Raw genomic sequence first — 9,893 nt, forward strand, 5'->3', positions numbered from 1 at the left:
CTATTAAGCCACAAGAGAAGGAATGGAACATATGGCCCATACAGGAAAAATGTAGGACTCTCCTTTTCAAACAGCATTTCAAAGAGCAGAAGGGGGATTCCCTAGAGCAGGGGTGGGCAACCTATGGCCCTCCAGTCTCTGATGAACTACCATTCCTATCATGCGTCACCACCAGCCAAACTGAAGGAAGTTTTAACCAGGCTCATGGGGGCTTGGTTGTAACTCCTCCTCTTATGGTGACACTGTATGTAGCATCACCATAAAAGGAAGAGCTATAACCAAGCCCTCATGAGCCTGGTGGTAGGGCATGATGGGAATGGTAGTTCATCAGAGCCTAGAGGGCCATAGGTTCCCCACCCCTGTCCTAGAGCAGTAACTTGTTTATACTGTAGGACAGTGTTCTCCAAACCTTTTCTGGCTGCTGCCCCTTTTCTTGGGGGACAACCTCCCAACATGCTTATTTCTTGAGAGTAGGTCTGCTGTAAATTAAAACAGTTGCTGCTCCCTTTGCACCCAGTCACCTCTGGAAGAGCAACTGAGAAACTGACTGAGCAGCAACTGAGAAGCCGCAGGCCTATGCCAGCCTTGCAGCAATGGCCAGCCTGATCAAGCGGCTTCTTGGGTGCTGCTCAACTGACTGCTCGTTTGCTGCTCCCTTTGCACCCAGTCACCCTGGGAGCAGCAACTGAGCAGCAACTGAGAAGCCTCTCACCTATATCACCCTTCCAGGGAAGGTCAATGTGGACAAGAAACCTCCTGGTCACTGCTCAGCCGGCTGCCCAGTTGCTGCTCCCAAGGTGACCAGGTGGAAAGGGAGATGCATCTCTCTAGCAAGGAAGGAGTCTCAGTCTGTCTTCATTGGAGTGGAGAGGGAAATAGCCAGTGTGTGTTTGTAGTGGGTTTACAGAGGCCATGTGCTCTGGACTGGGGATTAGCGTGGATGGGGAAAGGTAAATAATTTAATTACAGTAGCTACTCCAAGGTGAAGGACTCCTTCCAAGAATCAACCCAGATACTTCTCCTCCTCCTTCTCCAGAGACATGTTTTCCCCACATCGCTTCAAGTGTGCACCCCCCAAAACAACAACAACACACATACACCAACATTGTTTCTTTTGCTACCTCTTCACTTGGGCTGTGGTGAAAAAAAGCAAGAGCAGCAATGCTGCTCCTACTTGCCAGCCAAGTCTCAGCAAAGCTCACAAAGCATAAGCAGGCTTCCAAATTAAAAGCTCCTTTTTTGCTGTCCTTCCCCACTGCCACATGCTCTAACTTCTTGCTCCAGTCAATCAGTCTGTCCCAAAATGGCACTGCTCTGAGCAACAGAAGCAATGCCCTGTAGTGCACCCAAGCCTCACAAGTTTCCCAACTGATTTAGATCTTACTTGTCTGGCAGATCTTTTGCAGTAGTTGCAGGGGGCCAGACTTCTTCTCCTGCTCCCTTATCTGTTGGAGTTCCCCAGGGCTCTGTTCTGGGTCCCCTTCTGTTTTCTCTCTACACACTGTCCTTAGGAAAACTCATTAGCTCTCTTGGCTTTTCCTACCATCTGTATGCCGATGACACCCAGCTGTATCTTTCCACCCCTGACCTTTCTCCAAGGCTTGAACAGCAAGTTTCGTCTTGTCTCACGGCTGTCTCGCAGTGGATGTGCCATCGGCGTTTGAAGCTCAACATGTCCAAGACGGAGCTTCTTGTCTTTCCTCCTAAGCCCACCCTTCAACACTCCTTTTCTGTCTCTGTGGACAACATTTCTATTCAACCAGTCCAGCAAGCCCGCAGTCTTGGTTTTATCTTTGACTCTTCTCTGTCGTGTATCCCTCAGATCCAGACCACAGCCAAGGCTTGCAGACTCTTTTTGTACAATATTGCCAAAATCCGACCATTTCTCTCTGCCTCTACTGCCAAGATCCTGGTCCATGCCCTAGTGATCTCACGACTTGATTACTGTAACGTCCTCCTGGCTGGGCTTCCTCTTTCTCACCTCCGTCCTTTAATCTCTGTTCAGCATTCAGCTGCACGCATTATCACTTCCACCCACCGCTCTGACCACATCTCTCCTGTGTTGGCATCCCTTCACTGGCTCCCCCTCCCTTTCCGCATTCAGTATAAGCTCCTGCTGTCCACGTTTAAAGCCCTCCATGGACTGTCCCCTCCCTACTTATCAGACCTTCTTTCTCCTCACCTTTCCACTCGGGCCCTCCGTTCTGGTAGTCAAGGTCTGCTGTCTCAGCCCAGGATTTCCTCTGCCCCATCCTGGATTTGCCCCTTTTCACTTGTTGCCCCTCACTCCTGGAACCTTCTTCCCCCACAAGCAAGAGCCATCACTTCTTTAAGCAGCTTCAAAACGGAGTTGAAAACCATCCTATTCAGAGAAGCCTTCCCAGGCATTGCATAATTGTCGCTTACTATTTGATGTTCTTTTGGTGCCTGTTTATCGATCCATTTCCTGTATTGCTATGTACTGTATATGTCTTATCCTACTTGAGAGTATGTATTTTCCCTGGATAATGATTAACCTTCCATTTTGAAGCCAAGCCCTCCCTCCAGTCCATCTGCCTTGGTCCAGGCCTCGGAGGTTGAGAGGAACTGCTGGACCTCTTACCCTTTCCCTCCACCACTCCCTTCTCCTTCTGTGTCATGTCTTTTTAGATTGTAAGCCTGAGGGCAGGGAACCGTCTAACTAAAAAGATTGCATGTACAGCGCTGTGTAAATTTACAGTGCTTCATAAATAAAGGTTAATAATAATAATAATAATAATAATAATAATAACAACAACTGCCACCACCACTACTAGTGAAAGATGTGGCTAAGGGGGAGCTCAAAGCGGCAGGCGAAGAGTGGGAGACACCACCGTATGAAGTGATCAATAAGGCTGATTACGGTGGTTTTAAGGGACCCTGAAAACATTTCATGCAACTCCCATCCCCACCGTGGTCCTAAAGGCAAGTGGTTCCCCTTGTCTTTCTTGCACACCAATACTTTGACTGAAAACCCCCCTGCTTCCCCCTTTCCCTCGCATCCTCCCTGGATCTTTCAGCCGCTGTAGAATCACTGCTGTAGAAGAAGGCATCTCATCCAATGTGATTAATACACTGGCTTTCCCCATACATAAATAGTACATTCTAAGGATTCCAGCCATGGTTGGCTGGTGGGTTGAAGTATATATTAGGGAGCTCCAGAAAGGAACACTCTTCTCCAGAAAAATTGCCTGAAGTTAACTCTATTGTAGATGTGGAAAATGGGGTCTTCCAGCAGTTTCAGGCTTATAATTCCCATAATTTCTCATCCTCGGTAGGCTCCCCAGAACTGATGTCAGGCTAGTGCTTAACACAGCAATGCTGAAAAGAGGTCATGGATCAAGAGGAAAGGGGAAGAGGAAGTAGAACAAGCTTTGAGGTAGCTGGTTTTGAAAGAATGTATTCAGCTTTCAAAACTGCCTTGTGACAGAGTTTCAGTTATAAGAGTGAAATCTTTTACACAGAATGCGGAATACATTGCCTTGCAGCTCTAATTAGACTGCAATTCCTATCACTCTTAGCAAGGATAACCAATGCCAAGGGGAAATGACAGTTATAGTCCCAACAATAGTCATAGGGCCACATTATTCCCATCCCAGTTTCACCCAGACTTTTTACCTCTGCTAAATGGATTTTGACCCATATATGCCACTTATTCAAAAGCTGCTTTCTGGCAGTCCTTTTGCAGTACTCCAAAACACAGGAGAATAAATGGCTTGTACATTACAGCCATTAATCTGTCAGTGCCCTAGAAATCCCAAGAGAGTAAAATTATCACTCTCTCTCTCTTGCACACACATAACCCCTTGCCTTTTCTGTACTTTAGTAGCTATTCAAAGTTCAACGTCCTCCTCGCAGTGTGGAGGTACACAAATGGCAAATTCTTGTCCAATGGATCCATACATTTTATAAAGATGAGAGAAGACAGGTGTCTTGCCAATAAAACACAGGCAGTTCTTGGCCATGCAAACTGAACATGAGTGGATAGGCAGGAATTCTGTTATCTAAATCTGTATATACATTTTAGTGTATATACAGTATTATTTAGTATAGTCATCAATTGTCATATAAAATGGAGGAAGTGTTAAACACATTTTCCAATGCTGTGGCTGTTTTAGTCTGCTGAAAAAAAAAAAAGACAAGGCCCTGTTTCAACTTGTAGAAAAACATATTATGTCAAAGCATATAGTCAATAAATTTGTTACATGTAAATTTGTTACGCTGAAATCCAGTTGCTAGTTCCAACCGGGAAAGTACTATTGAATCAATGGAGTTTACATAAGTGGTGGTTTATTCAGAAAATTATTCAATGGGTCTTTTCTGGTTGAGTTTAATAAACAAATTTAGGTTTTATCCCTTATGGTGCCACAAGATTTTTTCCTCTGCTTTACTTGATAATTTTTCAGTATCATAGAATGTCCTAGTTTTATGGGGGTTGGGGAGAATATCACCATTGTGGTGTTGGAAAAGTTATTAATACATTCATATCTTGAGGTGTGGATAGACAGTGTGGTTTAGTGGTTTGAGTGCTGGACTATGACCATGGGGGCCACCCAACCATGGAAACCCACTGGGTGACCTTGAGCAAGTCACACACTCTCTCAGCTTCAGAGGAAGGCAATGGCAAGCCCACTCTGAATGACCCTTGCCAAGAAAACCCCATGATAGATTTGTCATAGAGTCTCCATAAGTTGGAAATGGCTTGAAGACATAACAACAACAATCCTGCATTGTGGCTGTCAGACACGTCTACACCTGGCCTAAGTATACTGAGGCATCATCCAGAAAAATTACATGAGTAAAACCTATATTCAAGAATGTGGATGGACTTGCCTTCATTGACGGTGTGGAATATGATTCAATTTGTAGCTCAATTTATATCAGTAGAAATGTTGCAGTATATTTTGGCCAACCAACTGTACCATCCTGCACAGTAAATCTGCGAAAGTCTGCATATTCCATTTCTCTCCCACCCAGTTTTCCATCACGTTCCTCAAACAATCACACTCATGTGAAGTTGAAAGCTGTCATGGCTGGTGTCCATAGTTTTTTGTGGGTTTTTCAGGCTATGTGGCCATGTTCTAGAAGGATTTATTCCTGACGTTTCGCTGGCTTTTGTGGCTGGCTCTTCTTCTCTGAAGATGCTAGTCACAGATGTCAGCAAAACATCAGGAATAAACTCTTCTAGAACATGGCCACATACCCGAAAAACCCACAAAAAACAATCACACTCATGTTTTATTAGGTTCTATGGATGGGCTCTCCTCCTCCTGCCTTCAGATCCCCCTGCATGCCAAATAAATTATATATCTGTGAACATCATGGTTTTTCAGAGCCTGCTAGTACTGTACCTATCTTTTCTACTTAAACATTGCTATCCATCTCTGAACATTGTGTGTTTGTGTATGTGAAGGAGAAACTTATTCATTCCAACCATGTCTGCCCTCTGTGGTGCTAAAAGGTCTTCAAATCACATTTAGAGTACAAGGTTTTGTACAAAATTTTGCTGTTATCTATAACTCATAAATAATGGGATTGCTAATTTAGAGAAAGATGCAAGCTGCTTTAATGTTCCATTGATTTCAACAGAGAAAAGTGATGTGTTCTTCGGTATTTCCTATTGAAACCAAAGTTACATAATTCAAAGTATACTCTTTTGTCTGGATGGTTGTTATATCAATGCATCAGCATTTGTAATTAATATGAGCAGCTTCACTGTACCCATGGCATGTGGATACTAATGTTCATGTCCTTATATTAAAATCATAATGTTCTCCTAATATAAACAAAAGTTTAATCAATATTTCAAATTGCTTTTATTACCTGTACTTAACAAAAATTAATAGTTACATGAAATCTTATCTGTGACTATTTAAAATTAAGTCTGACAAAGTTCAAAATCAGAGTGCATAGAAAAGCAACCTTAATTTTACCTGCAAGCGATGGTTCAGTCCTCTTGTTGGGAAGTTGGAACAGATTTAAAGGAGAAAAGAAGGAAAGAAAGGAGAAGAAGAATGCTGTGAGACATTGGAAAAAATGCTGGTGAAAAGGTGTTCAGCTGATGGTTTTCTATGTACAAACTAGAGCTTTGTCTAGACAGCAGCATTAATGCAGTTTCACACTGCGTTAACTGTCATGGTTCAATGCAATGGGATTTGTAGATTTGTGAGATATTTAGCCTTCTCTGTCAGAGACCTCTGATGCCACAATAAAACTACAAATCCCATGATTTCCATAGAATGGAGCCATGACAGGTACAGTGGTATCAAACTGCATTAACTCTGCAGTGTGGCAGCAGCCTATATGACTGCAGCCCTATACATATTTACCAGGAAATAAATTCCATGGAACTTGATGCAACCTAGTTTTGAATAGCCATATATAGGTTGTCACTGTACATTAGGTAAACACCCAGGAGTCTAAAGTGATTGGAGTGCATATTTGCTGTCTCTCCTGATAGGTGTCCATCCTCCTGTCTTGTCCTAGAAAGAGAAGATAGAAGTAGGCCAAACTGTATTCAGGAGAAGAGGAAAACACGTCCAAGCAGAAAAAATTGTTCACAGAAAAAACTTGAACTCAAAGGCAGGAGGAGTGAAGACTGGAGGAAGGAACATTAGCAGCCTAAGACATGCAGACAACACAATACTATCAGCAGAAACCAACAAACTAGTGGAAGCACTAGTGCAGACCATCAAGGAGGAAAGTGCCAAGATAGGATTAATGTTGAACATTTCGAAAACAAAAATAATAGCTGTACAAGAATTCATCCTAGATAATAAGGACATTGAAACAGTCAAGGAATTCTCATATCTTGGATAAAATATTAATCAAAATGGTGACTGCAGCCAAGAAATTAGAAGAATAAAAATGGGAAGGGCAGCTATGAAGGAACTGGGCAGGATCCTACAGTGTAAAGATATCGCTCTGAACACCAAAGTGAGGATAGTCTAAGCCATTGTACAGTAACTGCTAGGCCTGCTGGTCAAAAAGACAATTATATGAAGTATATATTAAGATTGAATTTCTTTTTCTGTTCCATTTTGAAAAGATGTCATACATTAAAAAAGGAGGCAGGATATGGGTAATTGATAACTAATGTTTTACTTTAGCCTTCTAGTCTACAGAAGGCCAAAACACAACCTACTAGAAGCAAAGATTATTGCAATGCTAGGGCTGTTCCAATGCCATTCCTATCATCATTTTCTATCTCTTGTTACACTGTAACATCCCTGTTGTAATCTTACTCCTAATTGGTGCCTACCTGTCAAGGATCATATATAGCCACAACCATGGCATGTCATTCCCATTATTGTCAGTTGTCATTCCTCATTTGTTCCCATGTGTAAATGGAGAGCAGTACAGTTTGCCTACTATGTTTTCAGGCACAAAAGGGCACACCTAAGACACACATCAAGGGATATCAGTATCACCAGAAACATGGAATGCCAGCAGTGATGATGATGAATACAAATGGAAACTGAGGGTGACACTGTGAAACAAATATTGTGATGAGGCTCTCTGCAAGTTAGCAATATGCTTTACCTTACTTCTTGTCTGGAATTGGATACAAAAAGCACATAACACCACCATGTTCCAGCTCTGAAATTGTTTCTGGGCCAAATTCAAACTACCTTTGTCACAGCGCCTGTTCAGGAACATCTATCCCCATGCAAAGTCCCACCCTGGAAGTTGTGTTCTAGGCAGCATGTTTTAAAGCATGGGAAGTTATGACCCTATAGATGCTGTTGAACTACAACTCCCAGCATCCGTTGGCACTTGCCCATTTGTGCTTTAGGCGAATGTGGATCTGTCCTCTAAAACTTGACATTTTCTGTGGTAGGGCTTACTGCTGGGATTTAGGAAATTATTTAAAATTATTTAAAAGCTACTGTTCAAATGTTGTGCTTCCTTATACCGAATTCTAGCAAAACTGACAAACCCAAATTTGCTTTCAACCCCCTTTCTTATCTAAGTAATGTGCTTTTAACCCCTTGTTGTGCTCTCTGTGTGATAAGCATTAGCGAATTTGCTTGCTTTTCTGGGATGCCAACACTTTAACCATTTTCAGGATAGAAGCACATAGGTCCCCATGTGAAAAAGTTCAGAGAGAGAAAGAAGCTGGGACCATGAACTTTCATAGATTTGAGTCTAACTCCTCAGATGCATGAGGTACAGTAGAAAGTCCAGGGACAGTTTGTGAGTGGGAATGTCCATAGGAATGCAAAACTTTCTGGGTGGGGAGATGAGCTGACAAGTTCAGTTTTAACAATGGTCATTGGGGGAACAAAGGCAAGATGAGTGGATAACCATATGAATATGTATTGGGAATTAGTGTGGAAACCAAAAAGAAGACATGATGAACTAGCCAAGAGAGACCTCATGAGACTGGGGGGTTAACTATTGTTATAATGAGTGTAGTGTGCCAGGAGGGGAGCCAGTGTGGAGTAGTGGTTTGAGTGTTGGACTAGGACTGCAGAGCGGGGTTGGATTCCCTGCTTGGCCATGAAGCCCACTGCATGACCTTGGGTAAGTCACATACTCTCAACCTCAGGGAAGGCAGTAGCAAACTTTTTGTGAACAAATCTTGCCAAGAAAACAATTATAGGTTTGCCTTAGGTTCACCATTAGCCAAAGGCACACAACAACAAAAGTGTGCCAGGAAACAATTGTTTCTGTTCAGCCACACTGCTGATGGACTGCCATTTGTTGATATATTCCAACTCTGCTATTTCTCTGTCCAATTTTCCGTTGTAGTTTTTTTTGGTTCTAGGACTGCTATTCTGAGGTCCAAGATGGAAAACCCAGGAAGACTGAAATGTTCTGCAACCATTGTTACGTATTCCCATTCGGGCCTTATGGCTTTTGATGCTTTTGCCAGCAAGTCCGCAGATTGGATGAGCAAAGGTAAGTTGGGCAGAGGGATGAAGAGGGCTGGGGAAAGAACTGCAATGCCTAGCTGGCCTGACTCCAAGCAAAGTTGGATCCTGCACTGATGGGGGGCTTCGTGGCAGTCTGCTCCAAGACCTGTCCCCCACCGTCACCCTGTTGTTTTCTCATGCCATCTTGAGGGCCAGCATGGTGTACTAGTTTGACTGTTGGACCAGGAGATCAGGGTTCGAATTGCATGGGCCATGTAAACTTCCTGGGAGACTTTGGGAAAGTCACACTCTCTCAGCTTCAGGAGATGGAAGCTGAAGAAACTTGCCAAGAAGGTCCTATGATAGGGTCAGCTAGGGTCACCATAAGATGGAAAGGGCTTGAAGGCACACAATATGCTCCCTTGAAAGGGTAAACTGTGCACCAGCCTCTGCTCGCAAGCTAAGATGCTTTGGAAAGAAATAGTGATTGCTGCTGATGGACAAGTTGCTAGTATTAGGCACTAGAGGTAGCAACAGGTTTGCCCATATTTGCTTTTCTGGTGCACTAAAGAAAATAAAGGTGGGAGCCAGAAGGCCAGGAAACAGCTGCCTCTGAAAAAGGACTGAGAGGAATCTAATTGCACCTATTGGGCATCATTGTTGTTGGTTCTGTGCATGTTTCAGAGCGAGCCCCTTGATGAAGAGGGCAGTGCAGGGGTGGGGAGTGGGCTTTCCCCTCCTGGTCAGGTTGAGCAGATGTCCTCACCACCGCAAAGGAAGACAAGGCACCACAAAATGGAGGACCTTCAAGGACAAACATGTAGGGCATTACAAAACAAAAGCTCAATACATTCATATAAATGTAAATCCATGTGTTTCAGTCCTGCCCCAAATGAAGGACATTTTGGAATTCCTCCTGGAGAGAAGAAGCCTGGGACATGCCCTGGAAAAGGAGGAGGAAACAAAGAGGCCTCCCTCAGCACTGAGAGCCAGCCACCACCCTCTCCAAGTCTGTCA

This window comes from Sceloporus undulatus, chromosome 1, assembly GCF_019175285.1.
Source record: "Sceloporus undulatus isolate JIND9_A2432 ecotype Alabama chromosome 1, SceUnd_v1.1, whole genome shotgun sequence".
NCBI lineage: Eukaryota > Metazoa > Chordata > Lepidosauria > Squamata > Phrynosomatidae > Sceloporus > Sceloporus undulatus.